A 21,239-nucleotide genomic window follows, 5' to 3' on the forward strand; every position below is an offset into this window, starting at 1 on the left:
ATACATATATATACACGTTTAATATACAGGTATAATAATAAATAACGCATTTATATAAACGATGCATTTGCATAAAAATATTAAAAAAATATTTAAATAATTATAAACCAAAACATAAACATTGAAACCTTTCTTGAACAATGCGCATAATTTAGAAAACAGAAAAACGACGTTAAATATTTATTGACGTTAAACGCTAATTAAAAGAAAAATTTTATTAAACGCGTAATTGAGAAATTTTTTTTTTAGAAATTTTCCAAAATTGTAACTATCTAAGCAGATTTTTTACGACATAATATGTCTGGCAGATCTGTCGACATATTTTCAGACATATTTTCTGCCGACATAAAATACGTCCCACATATTTCTGATTGACATATTTTGACATAATTTTATGTCTGAATTATTTTCTGCTGACATAAAATATGTCAGACATGTTTTCCATTGACATATCTTGACATATTTTTATGTCTGAGTTATTTTCTGCTGACATAAAATATGTCAGACATATTTTCTTCGACATATTTTGACATAATTTTATTTCTGAATTATTTTCTGCTGACATAAAATATGTAAGATATATTTTCTATGGACATATTTTGACATAATTTTAAATCTGAATTATTTGCTGTTTGATATTCTTGAAGAAAAAATCAATCTAACAAATTTATTGCGCATTTCAACTTAATTTACAGAGTTAAGTAAAAATATTTTAACAAATTTGTTGCTTTTTTGCAATCAATTATAATTGAAGGTCAACAAAAAAAAAATTTTCTGGTGCCGAGCAAACAATTTGTTTTTTGGATTGCATTTCATATTTTGATTTCAAATATGCAACTCATTTTTTACCATCACGTCAAGTTGTAAAGATATTGAGGTTCAGATCTTTAATATTTGGGGTAAAGTCCCTATTATTGTCAAAAAAAAAGTTGTTCAAAAATATGTCAACTTGGGTCTCAATAAAAGTGTATTTTAGAAGATAGTATAGAGATTTTAGAAAACATAAAAAATTTTCCTTAAAAATTTTTTGGCAAAAAAATTATTTGAAAAAATGCTAAAGACTCTTAAAAAAATGTCAACAAAATGTTTTTCAGCAATAATACAAAAAATACTTATTTTTATTACAAACGAATAACATCTTTAAAATCTCTATGAAAATACGCTTTTTTTGAGACTCAGGTTGACATACTTTTGAACAACTTTATTTTTGACAATATTAGGGACTTTACCCCAAATTCTAAAGATTTGAAACCAAATATCTTTACAACTTGACGTGATGGTGAAAAATGAGTTTTGTTGACCTGTGTTATGCTTCATAAAACTTTTACTTTAAATCCTATAAGCAAATATATTTTGTTTCATAAAGGTCTTTTTCTGCCCTTTTTAGCGATGTTTCATTTGATAGTATTGACAAAGTATTTTTAGCGATGTATCATTTAGAGAATCGACTAGTATTGATGCATCTTTTGATAGTATTTGATAGTATTTGATAGTATTGATTAGTATGGATTAGTATTGGCAATTTCCCTTATTAGAATGTAAAAACTATCTCAAGCTGAGTTTTTATTACTGAAAATGGTTTTTATTAATATGACTAAATTTAAAATTATTCTCTTGATTAAAATAATATTTAAAAAAAAAAACATTTTTAGTTATTTTTAACTAATAGCTGATTCATTCAATAAATTATTCTCCATTTTTGACTTTAAATCGTAAGGAAAACGAAAAAAATAATTATTCCAATATATATTTCACTCAAAACATTTTATGCAAGTTTATGGCAGTTAATTATGCTGTTATAATACAATTGTCAATTATTTTATTGTTAAATAAATCATAACTATTATAACTAAAAGTAAATTATTCGTAATTAGTTATAAATTATTACCGGTTAGTCTTCTTAATAAGAATTTAATGAGCTGAATATAACTTTTGTGAAATATTTCAAATTCTTCAGCTCAAATGAATTTAATTTCACACGAATTTTTTGAAATTCTGTGAACCGCTTTTGAATTCAATTTTTCATAATGAAATCTTTTTCAGGATGAACTAATAATTAAAAATAACTGAAAAAGTTTTTTTTTATTATTATTTTAATTAAAGAAATAATTTTAGGTTTAGTCATACTTATAAAAATCACTTTCAGTAAAAAAAACTAAGCCTGAGATGGTTTTTATAATCTAATAAGGGAAAGCGCCAATACTAATCAATACTAATCAATACTATCAAATACTATCAAATGATGCCTGAATACTAGTCAATATTAATCAATACTATCAATATTAGTCAATACTATGAATGTCAATATTAGTCATAATCAATAAAAAAGTCATAATCAATGAATAAGTCAATAAATGCCAATATTAGTCAATACTATCAAATGATACATCGCTAAAAAGGGCAGAAAAAGACTTTTATGAAACAACTGATCTTTGCTTATAGGGTTTAAAGAAAAAGTTTTATGAAGCATAATTGATTGGAAAAAAGCAACAAATTTGTTAAACTATTTTCACTTAACTCTGTAAATTAAGTTGAAATGCGCAATAAATTTGTTAGATTGATTTTTTCTTCAAGAATATTGAACAGCAAATAATTCAGATATAAAATTATGTCAAAATATTTTGATAGAAAATATGTCTGACATATTTTATGTCAGCAAAAAATAATTCAGACATAAAATTATGTCAAAATATGTCGACAGAAAATTCGTCTGATATATTTTATGTCAGCAGAAAATAATTCAGACATAAAATTATGTCAAATATGTCGACAGAAAATATGTCTGACATATTATATGTCAGCAGAAAAGAATTCAGACATAAAATTATGTCAAAATATGTCGATAGAAAATATGTCTGACATATTTTATGTAAGCAGAAAAGAATTCAGACATAAAATTATGTCAAAATATGTCGATAGAAAATATGTGGGACATATTTTATGTCTGCAGAAATGTCTTAGACATATTTCACAGATAACAACCCTGTATCTAAGTAACTAACGTAGCTCTCGAGTCCTTAATACAGAAAAGATGTGTTTGTGTGGTGGAGGGAGAGAGGGTGGTAATTTTTGTTTAGATCTAATAAACAGGGTTTTGGGATTAAATAAAGGGAGGGAAGTGGGAATTTTTTTTTTCTAAACTATGTTTTTCTCGGTCAATTTGTGAAACTTCAGATAGGGCGCCATGTTACAATATGATTATTTTTTATAAAAAGTTTCTATTTATAAATCCAAACTAATATATATTTTTTAAAATGCGGATAAAACTAATCAATTCTTGCGTGGATTAGGGTCAAATGCGCATTTTCTGACAGCTATTTCATCAAGTTAGTTTTAATAAGCTTAGGGTGGGATATTTTTCAAAAAAAATTAATAAACCTTTACGGGCCCACTTGGAAACTGCTTATAACTTCATTCAAAGATAAAAATAGTTTAAACTACACAAATAGATTTCATCTTAAAACTTCCGCCATGTTATATAAGAGTTAAATGTCGCAAACCATTTATTTAAGTTGCTACAAATTAATTGGAGGGTGTTAATAATTTAAAAAAGAAAACGTTTTAAAATTTTTTTCTTGAACTAATGAGGTTAAAATTTTTAATGCTTATTTTTAATTAAACTTTGGGTCATAATTTTTTTTATATCAACGTATTAAAACAAAAAATAGTATAATGGTATAATGGTATAATCTGAAAAAGCAACCGTCTCCATTTTGTGTTTGTTTGAAAAAATATTTACTTTTTAAAATGAGATTTCAAAATAAACATGTTTATTTGTTTTTGTTTATTTGATATCTAAGTAAATAATATATCTAGTAAAAGTAAACATCTTATTTTAGTTGCTGAAAAAGTAATTATATGTGCTTGCATACTTTACTAAGGAAAAGATGTTAATAATATTGATAAACTATGTAGTTTTAAAACTTTCAAAACAATCTCTGAGGTATTGCTAGGGGTAAAGAAGGGGTAGAATTCAGGCTACGCATCCCCAGCTTTTACTAGAAAATGTGTGCTCCTAAGTTTTTTAAAATTGGACAACCTCCTTTTTCTTTAAGTAGGCAATCAATCAATTACGATTAAAAATGTCGTAGAGGAATATAAGGACATGTGAAAAAACCATCCAACGCAGGGTGCTCACTGTACCCAGTTGAGATTTTGAAACATGCATGTTTCAAAATCTCAATTTTTCAATATGACTTGGGAATCAAAACAAGAAAACAATCAATAAAAATCTAGAACCATCAAGAAAAATTAACGATGGATGTTTAGAGAGAGCATTAATTCTAATGAAAATTTGGGAAGTCCTTTTGAGTGAGAGGTTCATATGTAAATATTTTGCTCTGCAATAGAAGCATCTGATTAGTCAAATGTATATTTATTGAATGCATAATCTATTGGGGAAACAGAGTTTAAAATACTTTTCAATGTACACATTTAGTCTTTGACAGTTTCTTTTTACGTTCCAATAAAACTATATTGCCTGCAAACATTTACCAGATTAAATTTAACAAAATTTATCGCGTCACAGAAAAAATTGTCCACCATCGTATCACAACGAAGCATGTTTGGAAGTTTACTAGTTATTTCAAAAAGTAGAGAAGATTAAAATTTGAAATAAATACTACATGTATGCTATTCTTAGAGACCTACCCCGTGGGCGTTAGGATTACATGAAGCTTCGTGAAAACAAAATGAGTTTTCTCTCTAAGTTAAGCCTTATTTTTATTACAACTACTAATAAATCTTCTAAATCATATAACAGTTTGACTTGAAACAATAGAAGTATTAATAGTAATAGAATTTTTGGGTGACCAGGAGCACTTTGAAGAATTTATTTCACAGGTTCCTCAAAACGCTGCACATGTTTTTGATGGATTGGTAATTCTGTATCAGCTTGTCAACGTAAAACATTTAGAAACATTTCAGAATTTTTTTAAAATCTGATTCTAAAACGTTCCACAGTATATTTTGTGACTGACCAGTACTAACTTGGATAGATAAAATAATTAAGCTCAAAGAAGTAAACTAAGATCTCCACATTTTAAAACTCATTTTGTGGATATTGGCGTTTCTAATTCAAGACGGATTTTCGATATAAAGATTATTACGTTAGAGCAAGCTACAGATTGCTGTAAAGTTTTTCTTGCTCTTTGTGCATTAAGTGGGAAGAATAAGACAAGTGCCTTTTGTGGGATCGGTAAGTCAAAGTACTTCAAACAAATAAAAGAGTCTGAAGAGTAAAAGTTAAACTTCCAAAATTAGCAACACTTTTACCCTATGTTATTGTTACCCATTTCAAGTACAAATAGGTGTTTTCATATCAATTGTATAGGTTAAAATGAAATAATACAAAAAAGAGAGATGCATCAACTTTATCGCCAAGAGAGAAGCTCCGAAATCTCAAAAACTTCCACCTACTCGGAATGTGCCTTTATGTTTTGCATGTAACAGCAATTTTTAAACGATTGTTGTAATCAAACTCCGATAACCGAAAACTTCACGGACACGTATGGAATGAAATAGGCGGCCAACTTGAGCTCATTCCACCTGCTCCAGTCAACTTCCTGGGCGTGTAACAGTCAAAATGTAAAGTTGCACGGAGTTATGCGCTAGTTTAAAAATGATTTTTATGATAGTTTAACAAAATATTTATATGTTTTTACATATATATATATATATATATATATATATATATATATATATATATATATATATATATATATATATATATATATATATATATACTAACTTGCAAACACCTTTACATTTTAGGCAAGACAGACACTGAAAGTAATAGCAATACTGGTAAATGATATCCAGATAGTCTCAAACAAAAAAAATTATATTTTTAAAATCATGTTTTTACCTATGTAAGTTGTTGTATAATTTTAATTTTGTTTTGATGAAGTAATACTAAAAGCTTTGAAGAATCTTGTTTTTATCTTGTTAACAATAGAAAAATATCGTGTTTTAGCAAATGCAGCAATTGTTTTACTTTTGAAAGTCTTAAAGGTATGCCTTATTTCCAAATTTCATTAGTTATTAAACGTGGTGTATTCCAAATTTCATTAGTTTGTAACGGTGATTAAAGTTCTGGTTTAGAACCAAGAAGTTCTAAGTTTGATGCCGAGTCTTTCCAGATAACCAACATTTGTAATGAAGGGGACGTGAACTTTCTAGTTAGCTTTCTTCGTCGGTGCTCTGTATTAAGTATAAACTTCTTTGAGCACCTTAATAAATACACACACACACACATAAACACTCACGCACAAACACACACAAAATGGTTTTGTTTATAAATAACATTGCTATAGTATGTTTTTAAGGAGTAGGAAAATTAATAATATCAGTAACTGTAAAATTCTCTTTTTTTTTTGTTTGAGTGTAATATTTTTTATGACTTGATTTATTTCAAACGATCCGTTTTTGAGCATAGATAGACTTTTGAAATATTTTTTAATTGCTCAAATTCAAACAGCAACTTATATTTTGTATATGTTTGTCTTTTTTCCTCGAGAATCATTTATAGTTATTTTATATTCTGTATTTTACGATTATGGACAGCTAGTATATATATATACATATATATATATATATATATATATATTAATACGGTAATGAATAGTGCGCATAGTTACGCCTAATGTTTCGCCTATTGTTCGTATTGTTACTTACGGTTCTGTATTCTGTAAAATACACTATTTCTTAGTTTTTAAGTAGTTTCTAGATTTTTTTATGCGCGGTTACATTTTCCACGCGGTCTTTCATGTTAAGTCAGCTTGCGAATTTGAGATGATGTACTTTTATTCTTAAGAAAAGTTGATGTTGTTTATTGTTTAAAACAAAAATTTAAATAATCGTTTGTTTGTTGTGGTTGTTTTTATTATTCTAATTTTTATAGCCTGTTTTCATTTTTTAGAAGAAGTTAGAAAGAAAACGACTGGTAAAATAGTTTTTTTAGTACAATCTAAACATGAATGCTGTAATTTATCTAATCTTCTAAATATGAATACTGTAATTCAATAGTGTTAGTGTCGTTTCACTTTCTTTTTTAATAAAGAACATTCTAGGCTTTTCTAAAAGCGTTTCTTTACTCCACGCGGTCTTTCTAGCAAGGTCTTCCAGCCGATTAGAGCTGATAAATTTTTAGTTTCAAGTGGAACTGATGTTGCTCATTGTTTAAAGACTAAAATTTGTTTGTTGTTCGTTGTTTTTAGTTTTTTGTTTTTTTTAGAAGAAGTTAAAACTAAAATGACTGGTAAAAAAATTTTTTTTAGTACAATGTTTCTTTTTTAGTAAAGTGTTTCAGTTTTGTCTTTAGTCTTTTTAGATCATTTTAAGAAAGTATTGTTTTATTTTTTTAGAGCAGTTAGAAGGAGCTGAAGGCCTTTTTAGTAAGTATATAGTGTATAGTAGTTTATTTATAGTTTATATTAGTCACAAAGTTATATTAGTTTATTTATAGTTTATATTAGTATATAGTAGTTTATTTATAGTTTAGTTCAAGTTTATAGTTTATAGTTTTAGTTAGTTCAAGTTTATTTATCGTTTATATTAGTAAGTTTATTTATAGATTATAGATTAGGATTAATGAAAATACAAATTTTTTTTCGACAGGCTAGCTGACAGCGACTTAAGTAAGTTTTATCATGTAGATTTTATTTGAGTACAAATGTAGCATTAGCAATATTACTGTATATAGTTTTATCTCAATTTTTATTTTTAGACAGACAGGTAGAACTCAGTAAGGACTTAGATTTTGTAGATTTGAAAACTTCTTTTGAATATTCTTTTAAAGCATTGAATATGTTTTAAATATTTAAATAAATTTTGTCATTTAGGTGTGGTAGCATCATCAGTTGGTGCAAATAGTAATGTCTTTCATTTTATTTTACGGCAAATAGTAATGTTTTTTAATTTATTTTAAAAAGAATCAATAAATATTTTTTATTTAAACATAATTATCAGGATAAAATAGATAAGATAGATAAAATAGCTTTTTTATTTAATATTTTTTTATTTAGTTATAACTTCAGTTGCACCAGCCACAACAGGTAACTTCGTACATTTATTTTAATATACTTAAATTACATTTGTTACTTAACTTTTCAAGCAATAAATATTGTTTATTTCAACATTATCGTCAAGGTTATATAAATAAACTTTTTATTTCATAATTTATTTTAGTTGCTTCTGGATCAACTTTAAATAATGGTAACTCATTAATTCATTTTTTATTATAGATAAATGTAGATAAAAAAATGTAAGTTGGAAATTTTTGTAGATTTAAAAACAGTAAGCTTTTTTCTAAAGTTTCTTTCTATTTTTGGATTAAATCCACTATCACTACATTTGTTCTATGTTTATATAATGTACTTTAATAATTTTTGTCATTTGAAAAAAAACATATCTATGTTAAATTACACCAGGTTGTCGAAAATAGTTATAGTTTAATGATAATGTTGTAGACTATTAGAGCAGGTTATAGGTCTTTGATCTATTTAATCTATTTATTAAACTACTACTAAAGGGAAAATTTACCACCAGTTGTTTGTTTGTTTTTCTGTTTAGTTGACAACAATGAAGAGAGAGATAGTATGTTTAAAAGAATTTTTATTTTTTTATAAAGTAACTAAAATGTTTTTTAAAATATTGTTGTTGACTTAAAAGTAAAACAGTAGGTTTTTATGTTTTTATACAATAATCCCAAGAACTAAGGTAATACTTAAAATTATATTGTCAATAATAGAGAAAAAATTTAAAATTCTCAGTAAGACAGCTTCTTATTATTTTACATCAAGTTAGTTTAATTAAAATTTATTTTCTTTAGTTGATCAAGAAAGAGCTAATAAAGGTATTAGTTATATTAGTTTAGTGAATTTATTTTTAAAAAGTTAAGTTGATATTTTAACGTCTATATTATTTAGACACAGAATTGAAGACTGAAATAAGTCAGTGTTTTTGCTATTAAAATAATTGTTAATTTGATTGTTTGTACTGTAACTGGAATTTTAAAACTTCAAGTACTAAAGCTTTATTTTCTTTTTTCTTTTAGGAGAGTTGGAAAAAAAACTAAGTATAAATTATGTGATTAGCATAGTTAAATAAAGCATTTATATCTGTACACTCAGTAGTCCAAGTCAGTTATCACATTTTAGAAATTGTCCAGGAGAGAGTAAATAGTAAAATAATTAGTCTTTATTGGTTTTTTTATTCTTGATAGTTATATTTATGTTTTATTTAATTTGTCTTATTTAATTTGTCTTGAGGCACATGAAATATAATTTTGACAAAAATAAAAAGTTAAATAAAAAAAGTGAAAAGTCATTTCTGAACTACAGACCTTTTTCCTTTGAACATTGTGGGGACACCAGACCCTTTATATTGACCAAACTTTTTTTCACATTGTTGCAGGAAAACAGTCTTTATACCTATGTAGATACTGAAAAAACTAAAAAGGTCTCATACATAACACATTTTCACAAAAATATGGATAACCGACCTTTGTCTTCTGAGGTACAGATATTAAAATTTAAAGTTTTTTTTATTTTTGGTTAAGTTTATAGTTAATTTTAGTTTATTTTTAATTAGTTTTAGCTTCAGTTATCTTTTATTATACATATTTTTTACAATTTGTTATACACATTAGGATAGAGCGATTTTGAAATATTTTGAAATTTGATTTGCCTGAGCAGCAAATCAATATCTTTTGGTGAAAAAAGAACCTTACCCTTTTTTTTTTAGTTTAGATGAGTTCTTGAGGTTCCTCTTTGGATTCTAAATTTTTGATGGGTCCTAATATTGTTTAAATTTTTTTTTTCTAAACTATATCAACTTGATACTTAAAAGAAGCAAAACAATATACTGACTTTGAAAATAATATTTGTTTTTATTAAAAAATTAAAATTAAAAAAGTAGAGTTTTTTTCATCAAAAACCCCCGTCCTCAACAAAACGGGAGTTTTAAGGTCTATTTTTGCAAGTATTTTTTTTACTAAAAAATTTTTTTAATAAAATTATTATTTATGAAACAAGCATTTTTTTCTGCTTTTTTTGAGTCCAAGGTTGATATGGTTTAGAAAAAAAAAATTCAAAAATATTTGGACCTGTCAAGAATTTAAATTCCAAAGAGGACCCTCGAGATCTCATCAAAATCAAAAAATATTTTTTTACTTTAATCTTATAATTAATAGACATTGATTCGTGTCTCAGTAATATTGGTTTTTAAACTCTTTTTTTTTTTGCTATGAAAATCGCTCCACCCTAATTCACATGTTTGATTGTAAATCGACTTTTTTTTGTTTGAAACGTATTTGTACTCAATTGCTTAGTTATTTATAATAAATTTATTTAGTTGTGTGCATTTATCGTTTTAAAGACAGTTTCCTTTTTAAAGAAACATGTATTAAGGGGATACCAAAAAATTAATAACTTATAAATAAATTACGTTCACTTAATATTAATCTTATTAATTAAAGTTCATGTTATAAAAAATATAACAAGAATTTAGCTTTAATCTTTCGTCAATTTAAGGCATGTTGAAGTGTTATTATTTTGTGTCAGTAACTAAAAACGTATTGTGTTGAGCTTAGTAATGTCTAGGAAATGGTTCGGCATATACACTGATATGACCTCAGTTGATATGTCAGTTGTAAATTACTCAAATAACGTTAAATAATTGGTAAATTAATTTATTTTAATTTTACAGATGGTTTAATTTTTTTAATTTGAAAGCGTTTTTCTTACAGGGTATTAGATAAGGTATCGCAACTTTGAATTGTGGAAAACAGCGACTATAAATTAAGTAACAGACCGACCGTAACCCGTAATACGTGTTGCTTTCTGCTAGTATATATATATATATATATATATATATATATATATATATATATATATATATATATATATATAAAGTATTAAAATTTTAGGGGTGGAATAGACTTATAAAGAGCTGCATTTTTACAGGTATGGTCTGCTAGTTATTAATAATGTTTATCCAGCTATATGCAACCTGTAATAATAGTTATTAGTAAATAAACCAATAATAACAGTTTACCTTTAAATATTATCTAAAAATAATAATAAAATAGAAATTTAATTATAAATAATTTAGTTAGCTCTGATCGCTTTTTTTCACGACACAATGACATACAAGAATCATTATGATTTATTAAATAATTTTTTATGAGCATAACAAATGTAAATCTGTTAATGACACAACATAGTAGTAAAAATTAGCTATAAAATAAGTAACTATAAAGCTGATTTTGTCATGACAACAGTAAAACAAATTATTTATACCTCAATTATGTAGAATTTCGGTTTCTTTTTAACTGTTGGCTAATGAATAAAACAGTAAATTTCAAATCATTTCAAATCATAAATTTACTATATTCCAATTATGTTTATACAGTAGACAATTAATAAATCAATCACAAATTATCTAAAAAGAAAAAAATTAAACTAGACAATGTTTGAGTTTATACACAAAAAAGCAAACCATTTAATATTAGTCTATTATAAATAGTTACAATAAAAAACAAAAAGTTTGTAGCCAATAATATTAAATCTATAAAAAATTTTTAAATAGGTATCCTTTAAAAAATTTTAATATAGTAATATTGCAAAATATCTTAAAGCAATAAGAGAAATAAAAAGTAAGTTTAGTAAAAAGTAAACATGTAAAGTTAATGTAATTGTATTAAGTTAGTGTAATTTAATTAAAATATAAAAAAGGTAAAACATAACTTTTTAGATTGATAATGCTGATTGGCTTTCTAAAGGAATAATAATTTGTAGTTTGTAAATTGTAAAACTTGAAAAATATGTAACTTAAGCAATAGCGGTAGCAATATTTAGATACTATAATAAGATTCATATTTAGTCTTAGCTCAAAAGTGTCTACGGTAGAAAAAAATTACAGACCCTAACACCACTTGTCAATCTTAGTGGCACCGCTTGATTTTCATGAATAAAACACATTCTCTATATGTTGCCAAGTAACAACACTTTTAAAATGCAAAAACAAAATTATATAAGCATGCAATAACTGTAATTACATTAAAATATAATTGTTTAAAACTATAAACATGAACATTCTGAAATAGAAAAATGTTTGTATAAAATTTGTTAAATAATAATAACCTTGAATCCTTTTTATCAAATATAAAAAAAAAACTATCAAAGAATCTTGTTCTTGATTGAACATGCATATTAAATGTCAAATCAGTCTATAATACTCAAGGACTGATAACAATAGTAAGTTTCATTTAATAAAATGAAATTGTTCGGGCATGGGTTATCATTTAAGAGTAATGTAATTTTTAATACAGTATATAAAGATCATTGGAAAATATAACATTCTTTATCATATTTTCTTTTTACCATACCTTAAATAGGATGTTTTTTAATTATGAAAAACAAACTATTTTTTACTCTTAATTTTGTTTTACATGCACCATATAATTGACAAAAAAAGTAAGGTTTCCAACTCTATTTAACATTTGATCTTGATTTTTATTGTTTTGAAAATTCCAATTTGACAGGAACTTGACTTTGTTTTAGCACAAAATGTAAATTAGAATCTTATGGAGCCACAAGATTTTTAAGGAACAAATACCTGTCTATCACCAGAAACACCTGTAAAAACCACTGCATCAACGTAACTGTTTTAAAGAGCACAAATCTCATTATTTTGCCATTGCATAACCTAGCTTTGTGATTTAAATCTCTGATTAATATAGTTACAAAAGCAGTGTTTAATTTTAAATAATATCTGAAGGAGTTGCGCTGTTCAAAAACTCAACCGGAAATTTATCTCTAATACTAAGTTTATCACTCACAAACTGATCAGTACTAAAATATGCTTTGACCTCTGCTTATAGACATAAAGACATATCTTAATTGGTTGAAAATGATCGATTAATTGATAAGATCGACTAAGTTACCATTGAGTGATAAGACGCCAATAGGGACCACTTTTTGTTAAACTTAAAAAGCCTGTATCCGCTACGTTACAATGACATAATTTTTTTTTTAGTTTTTTTTGAATTTTGTAAAACTGTTTTTTTAATTTAATAATGGCTTTTACTATATAAGCCATAATGACACTATTAAGCAATAAAAATAATATATAACCGAACATGATGCTTTATATCAATATATCAATATATCAATATATATATATATATATATATATATATATATATATATATATATATATATATATATATATATATATATATATATCGCTAATTAATTTTGTAAGAATTGATTGGCTGTGGATAGCTGATTTTACATAAAGCTTGAGTTTATAAGCACGTCATTTTAGCCAATCAATCCAAGAAGTTTAAGGGCGCTCGGCATACTTCCAGTAGTGTCAGTTGTAGCTCCTAAAATATTATCTGAAGTCAAATTTCGACTACACGTTTCTTGTTATATCTTCCATAAAAGTTGCTTTGTGAAAAGCATTTATTTTTTTCAGATTTACAACTGATGAACAGCATGATTCTAAAACCAACAAGGATGAAGACATATAGAGACAAGTAGAAACAAGAAATATAGGGAACAAGAAATATAGGGAATACAAGAAGGATAGAGACAAGTAGAAACAAGAAAGCTTGTGCCATTGTCGGCTTTAAAGTTAACAAAAGTGATTCTAGGTTTTAAGATAAACTGCTTTATTATATTTTGTTGGAAGCTATTATGCAGATCAATGACCATATCAACCAAACTTCAGATAATGTTGTTGTATGAGGTGGATAGTACTGCCATCGAGTAAACACCGAGCACAAATTAATGAAGCCAGATCCAAAAGCTGTTTAAATATAATTTTCCATCTTTATCAATAAATCTAAGCACTGCACGATCATACCTTTTTTAATAACTATCATTTCGAGGTTCAATAACTATCAATTCGAGGTTCAATATGAGTTTAATGAAGAGTCTGACAATTTTTTGATTATTTTATCGGAATTCTTTTTTATTTGTAGAAGATGCGCGTTTTTTATATGCTTCTTCGTGTGGCTTATTATGGTTACATTAAATAGTTCCATAGATCAGTTAATGCTCCAGTTTTTAGAAAAAAATAATTTTTATTGTAACTTTTTTATTTACATTGCCAGAATGTTCCTTCTTTTTCAAAGAACACTATATCTACCGATTTTTTGGAAATCATATTTTACCTTGAAGTGCAATTATTAAGAGTTTTTTTATTTTTTTGGTTTGAAGCACTCAAAAATAATCAAATTAAAATTACTTTAATTGAAAATTAAAGTATTTAACTAAACACTTTAAGCATACTAAATTGTGCTCAGCTCTGTGTAAATCGGCAATTAATTTTATTAAATTACGTTATAAAACTTCTTTACCCGATAGGCATAATTTTAACAACTTTTTAACGCCGTTTGTATAAAAACAAACAATAAAAAACAATAAAATGATTTGAAAATTCCAAGTTAGATTTGGGTAATACAAACACCTATGTAATAAAAGCATACCTAAAGATTTTTAACATCAAAATACCCTGCCACAAACTCCATTATGCTTAATGATAATATTTTAACAACACAAAAATTTGAACAGCGTTCTAATTAGACAAGAGCCACTAATTACTACGTATAAGTTTACGCTTATAATATTTCTTTCTGTTATCACAACATAAATTCAATTCAAAAAATTAAAAACAACTTGAACTTTACTACAAATATCTAGGAAATCTTAAAGTTTGCTTTTATTATCTAGGTGCTCCATATACTCAAATCTTATCTATAAATGAATAAAATTAAAATGAATATCTGTATCAAGACAAATCAAGTCAGTCATTTATTCATATATTTATTCTTATTAGTCATTTATTCATATTACTATTACAGCGAAAGTATAGACACTAACTGAATTAAACAGTGGTATTGATGAGTTCTACGTAAATCTATACATTCAGTTATTGAATCAAATTCGATGACTTAAGGCATTACTTTCTCACAAATCCGTATATAGAATCAGTCATTTATATTACCAAAGAAAATATCAAGAAACACTGTTTTTAAGATTATTGGCTTAAACAACTTTTCCCGTGGATTTCCAATTTACATCTTTTGTAGAGCCCTTTATGTGTCTTTTGTATCGTTCTCCCTCGGCCCATCATGAATACAAGAATGCTTCTATAACAAAATTACTTATCAAATACAACAAATTTTTGTAAAGTAAAGTTACAAAAACGAGCAACAAGATGCTGCATCATTTTTATATGTTATGCAAAAACTAGGCTAGCACATTTAAAGCCTTATGGATTAATCTATACACAATAAAATTTTAGAGAATTGAAAAAAACATTCGCCAAAATTTTCATCAACGCTTATCTAATGGTAGAGTAAAAGTTTACAATCTTTTTGATTTTGTGTGGAAGCTGATGACAGCAATGTAGAAACGCATCTACATGGTATGGAAACGTATGATGGAACAAACTGTTAGAGTTTTTTCAGAAGTTAGGGTTAGGGTTGACACATATTGATGAAACTTTAAACAAATCTATTGATTTTTAAATCTTATTTGACAATGTGTCTAATATATCAGGAACAGAAAAATAATTTCTGGTAGAGGTAAATTTTAATCCGTAAAAATTTCTCGGGTTTCATTCGCTGAACAAAAGAAGGTCTCTGCAAATGCAGATACTATTTAATGACTGCAATAATGCGGCCTGCACATGACAAACATTACTCTAAAAAGACACAATAACTCAACAAGTGGTTACAAATTGTCAACAATGGTTGGTAAAGCAGACGGAGTTTTAGGTAAAATGCAAAATATTTTTTCCAAAGCAGCTTTTATTTACTGTTCTGCGCTTTTTCTTACTCTGGTTGTGTGTGATCTTACTCCAAATTTTTTCAATAATTTACAAAGCAAATGTCGTTATTGTTGTATGAAAAACCGCCCATCAAATTACCCATCAGGTAATGTTGTCATGTACTTTGTTAACTTATGTTGTAAGTCTTATGTTTTTCACTTTATTCTTAGCAACATTGGAACTCGATGCTTAGCCATTGAATGCAGTACAATTAGATTTACCAAGTGCTCAGAAAGAAATCATCATATTATTGCATTATATGCAAGATATATATTAATTGATTTCTCTTACAAAATCATTAAACATTGATATAAAAATAGTTTGTCTATGGAAATGACATGTACTTCAATGCAATTCAAGTAGCTCAAATGAAAGAAGCAAATAGCTTTAACTGGAAAACAACTTTAGACAAACTTTTTACCCATCTGTTCTTGATGCTCTACATATTGCACTAATTCTAACGGCAACAACACGTTCAGTTATCTTTAGTTATATGTGACGCTTAAAAACCTGGCTTTGACCCAATCATGGCTAACGAATATTTTTTGAGGTTGTTTGTTGAGCGTTAATCGTAATAGTTCATTGCAACAAGACTAAATTTATGCAGAATGTTATTGAAATCTTTTTTAAAATTTTATTCATTCATATTTATTTTATAACTACAAAGTAATTTTAAGTAACCAATCACTGATTGACGGTTAAGATATACAAATATAAATATCGTAAACATAAAGTCTTAAATATACAAAGCAAATCAAAATATAGTTGCATACAACTCCGATACATGATTATTATAAGCATTAAATAGAACAATGTAAAAATGCATACGTTAAAACTAATTTGAACAAATATATCTCCACATTCTTTAAATTAAAATGAAAAATACAATAAAAAAATGAATCTGCTAATTTTTGGAGGAGTGAGAAAAGGCTTCAGCAAATGTTTATTTACCACAATTCAAAATAATATTTGTGTATTAGTATGATAAAACGAAATTTTTATAAAAATGATAAGAACTAATTGCTTTTAGTATGAAGATACTCGTTGATGACTAAGTAACTAAGTAAATCTTCTCATTGAATGTCTTTATTATTCTAGACGTGTAATACACTTAATAAATGAGTTGCATACGAGTTATTTATGTAATCCGTAAAAAATTTTCGGGTTTCATTCGCTGAACAGAAAAGGTTTCTGCAAATGCAGATACTATTTAATGACTGCAATAATGTTATATGTATACCTTACTATTATTATTAATATTAGTTTTAATGTTATTATTGTTATTATTGTTGTTTTTATTGTTATTATGATTATTATTATTATTATTATTGCTATTATTGTTATTATTTTATCGTTTCCTGTTAAAAGTTTAGTTATACTTAATTTTTTATTTGGTTTTTTTTTTCTATTTCAATTTTGTTAAACAAATAAAGACCAAGAAATGTAAATGAGAATTTAGATAGTCTTGTTGCTTCAAAAGGTATCATAAAGTTGCTTGTTGCTCTTGTATTATACTTTTTTATATTGCTTTTAAAAAAGTCTGGTGTAAAATGTTCTGGAAGCAGACTTAATTTATATTTAAACATGAAAAGTGTGTTGTGATAAATATTTGTTTGAAACACATTTGGTGCGTTTATTTGTTGCAGTAAACGTTTAGGATGAGTAAATTTGTTTTTGTTTTACACTTTTGTTGAAGCGTGTTTTTGACGTTAGTAAAGTGGTTCTAATTTAGATTTGTGAGTGCTGCCCCATGCTAAACTGGTTTAGATAAGATAGCTATGTATAAATGCAAAGTAAAGAAGTTTATCGACTTTTTTGTTAAAAAAATAGTCCTTCCTTGTAGAGTTAACCTATATTCTTTGATATTTTTATGTTAATGTAGATGATGTGGGGTTTCCAGGAGATGTGTTTATCAATTAAGACCATTAATAATTTTGTGTTTAGAGCTTTTTTCATTGTTGTATTTTCTATATTAAATGTTGGTAGATTCAGAGGTGTTATTTTAGTTTATCGATTAGGGTGGAATAGTATAAATTTAATTTTTTCTATATTGAGTTTATTTGATTTAAACCATGTATCAATTTTTTTTAGTTCAGAGGTCATTAACCCAAGGGCGCTTGATTTTAAGTGATTTCTTAGCTATTTTAAGTACGTATTAATTTACTTCATTAAAAATTGAGGAGCCGTGTGAGCCAGTTAAGTAACTTTTAAATGTATAACTTGGACATTATTGAATTTTTGATGCAAGGTCAGCACCATTTTTTACAAAGTATTTATTAAATTCGTAAGAAATATCTCACTTATTGTTTGATTACCTTTTATTAATTATTGCTCTAAAACGCAATATGTTAAGACTAGATTTACTTTTACCAATTATTTCCATCATAAGGATTTTATGATAGGGATCCTATCCGATTGCTGTCTCTTTTCAAAGCATGGTTTTTGTAAACATTTTCAATTCTGCAATCCTGCAACCGCCTGTTATTTTGTCAATAAATATTTAAAACTTTAAAACTCCTAAAGTTGCGTTCTAATTGAACATTTATGTAATGTTATACCATAACTAATGTAGATAGAAAGCAGTTGAAAATTTGATGAAGATAAGAAATTTGATGATGATAGAAAGCAGTTGAAAATTTGATGAAGAACCTTTTAGATTATTAGAAACTCGCAGGTTTTGGTTAAGAGCTCATATCTTAAAAGTGACCCTCCCTAATAAAAATCTTGCGGACGCCCATGAATACCATAACATCTTTTAAAGAATGCAAGGTAAACATATATTTATTCAGGGTAAACATAGTTTGTTTACAGTTGTAAAAGTTCGTAAAGAAACGTGAAATGCCCCGCGGAAATCTTACAATAAAAAAAAAAAAAATTTAGTTATAACGTTAGTTGAACATTTTTTGAACGGGGGTCGAGGTTATGTAATAAGTTCGACGCTTATGGTTTTTCTAGCCAGGCTCTCGTTTAATGATTTTCACATAGGTTTAGTTTTACTAAATATATATTTTAGCTTTTTTAACTAAAGAGAATCTTTTCTTTCTTCAAAAGTGTTGCAAATGCAGAATAAACTACTTCACCATTTTGCTAATAGCGTACACAGATGTGAATTGCAATGTCTTTTTAAATAATACAATTAATGACATTATGTCCGACAGTGATACAAAGACAATGTAATTTGAGTAAATGAAGTATAAACATTTAACTATAAATGGTAAAACAAAAAACGAATAAATTTTAACGGAAATACAACACATTGTAAACTACTCAAATATCGCTCAAGTATTTAATTAAAAAGTAAAATAAAATAATACATTTTTATGATTATTTTTTTTTTTTTTTAAATTTTAAGACTGTAAAAGAAAAACTTTATTGCTTAGAATTTTGAAATGGAAACAAATGAAATCGAAAGCGTTTTAATAGACCGTTAGCATCAAAATAAGTATAAGTTGTATAAGTTGTTGGATCCAGCAAGTAAAAGAAACTGGCACATTGAAAGAATAAAATTAATTTAAAAAAAAGAATTTGTTTTTTTCGAAATTATTTTTGATGCCAATTTTACTGGTCGTTCAATATGAATAGCATTAAAAAGTAATATAAAAATAAAATAGTTTTATAAAATAAAATCTTAGATCATGACGTTCTCAAAGAGTAGCGGCAAGAAAATTGAACACTCTCGGCTAGATTGCCAAGTTTTTAAAAATTCGTACCAACATCAAGTATAGAAATATATCTTCGAACTGAATAACAAAACAAGGTCAACCCGAATGCAGACGAATTTACAGCAATATACAAATCGTGATTTTTTAATTCGATGATAAACCTCACTCTACATTGAGTCACGCAGATTAGCCAGGTAATGATGCTTTCTACATCGACAACTTGAAGAAACAGCAATAATGTACAGTTTTGATGAAAAATATCCCCGAAAAGTTAAAAGTTAAAAAACAATTAAGTACAGTTTCGATGAAAAATATCCCCGGAAGTTGCTTGTTTGGTTTTGTGTATTACCAAAAAGTTTAAGAGTATTATTCTTTTGCTTTATCTAGAAACAAAAAAAACCCAGATGTTTTTGTAACGGGTGATGCGGAAGTTATCGGACAAAATAAAAACGTCAATAACTTATTTATAAATAAAAAAACAAACTACTATTATTTTTCTTTTAAATAAAGCATTTTACTTTTAATAAAAATAAATTATTTTTTATATGAAAAAACACCACCATCTGCAATTGATCTCAATTTTGCTCTGATGCCTTTCATATGCAACTGTAAAAAATTTAAATCAATTTCTTGTAGTTTTAGTTTAATGCGATCAATCAAAACTTGCTCTGTTGAAGCTTGCCAATCTCCCTCGTAAACCTTCTGTGCCAAATGTCCCCAAAAATTTTTAATTGGTCGTGCTTGAGGCACATTTGGGGGATTGGATTCTTTATCAACGTAATAGACATATTGGTCCATCCAATTTAGAGAATCTTTAGAATAATGAGAACTTGCTAAATCTGGCCAAAATAAATATTAAAAGTCTCCATGATACTTGTGAATAAGTGGAAGAAGTCGTTTTTCTAAACATTCATTAATATAAATTGATGAATTGATCGCTACAGCCTTGGTAGTGCGAAACAATGGCTTGGACATACCACGGTCAGATATGGCTATCCACATTAATAATTTTTTTGGAAATTTCTCTTTTCCTATAAAACGAACACTTTCTGGGCATGTCTTTTTGTTGTTTGTGTAGTATCCAGAATTTCCAGGCATGCTGTCCCCTGCAAAAGAAAAGTATTTTTCGTCATCGATGACTGGAAGCGATTTTGTGTTATAGAGTTTGTTAACTAGTTTCCTGCTTCTTTTCTTTGCCTTTATTTGTTGTTCTATAGTATATTTTGTAGTCTTTTCACGTTTTCTATATTTAATATTCATTTTTTTTAACTGACGACCAATTGTCAATTGATTTACACCGAATTTAATACCTATTTTTTTCTGACTAACCCCTTTTTGATTGTTGACAAGTCTCGTTAATTCGGCTTTCTTTTCTCTAGTCCAGGATGTCAGACGACCAGGGTGCTTTCTATCAGAAAACGATTGAAGAGTTTCAAGTCTTTTTAGGTTATCATATATTGTACTTCGAGCAAATTCTTCCTTTTCAAAATGATTTACGATTTTTTTCTTTTTATACTAGGTTTATTTACGAAAAACATTCTTAGTCGTTTTCGAAAAGATTCTCGTTCAGCTGCATTTAACCTCATTTTAAATAATTGTGTTTCAAATAATAAAGTTTATATTTTATAGAACGTTTATGCCTACGCATGAAAACCACAAAAACTAATTATTATGCTCAAATAATGAAATTAGAATTTGTCCGATAACTTCCGCATCACCCGTTAAAGTTAGAAA

The 21,239-nt window shown here is 26.7% G+C and overlaps 1 long non-coding RNA gene across 1 annotated transcript; it reads left to right on the forward strand.

The window, feature by feature from the left end:
* Nucleotides 1-7,917: 7,917 nt before the first annotated feature.
* LOC136089481 (uncharacterized) lies at nt 7,918-8,596 on the forward strand. Its single transcript, XR_010643095.1, has 3 exons — nt 7,918-8,054; nt 8,188-8,214; nt 8,572-8,596. It is a non-coding gene; the product is annotated as an uncharacterized LOC136089481 (long non-coding RNA).
* The last annotated feature ends 12,643 nt before the right edge of the window (nt 8,597-21,239 follow it).

The sequence above is a fragment of the Hydra vulgaris genome, chromosome 13, assembly GCF_038396675.1.
Source record: "Hydra vulgaris chromosome 13, alternate assembly HydraT2T_AEP".
Lineage (NCBI taxonomy): Eukaryota > Metazoa > Cnidaria > Hydrozoa > Anthoathecata > Hydridae > Hydra > Hydra vulgaris.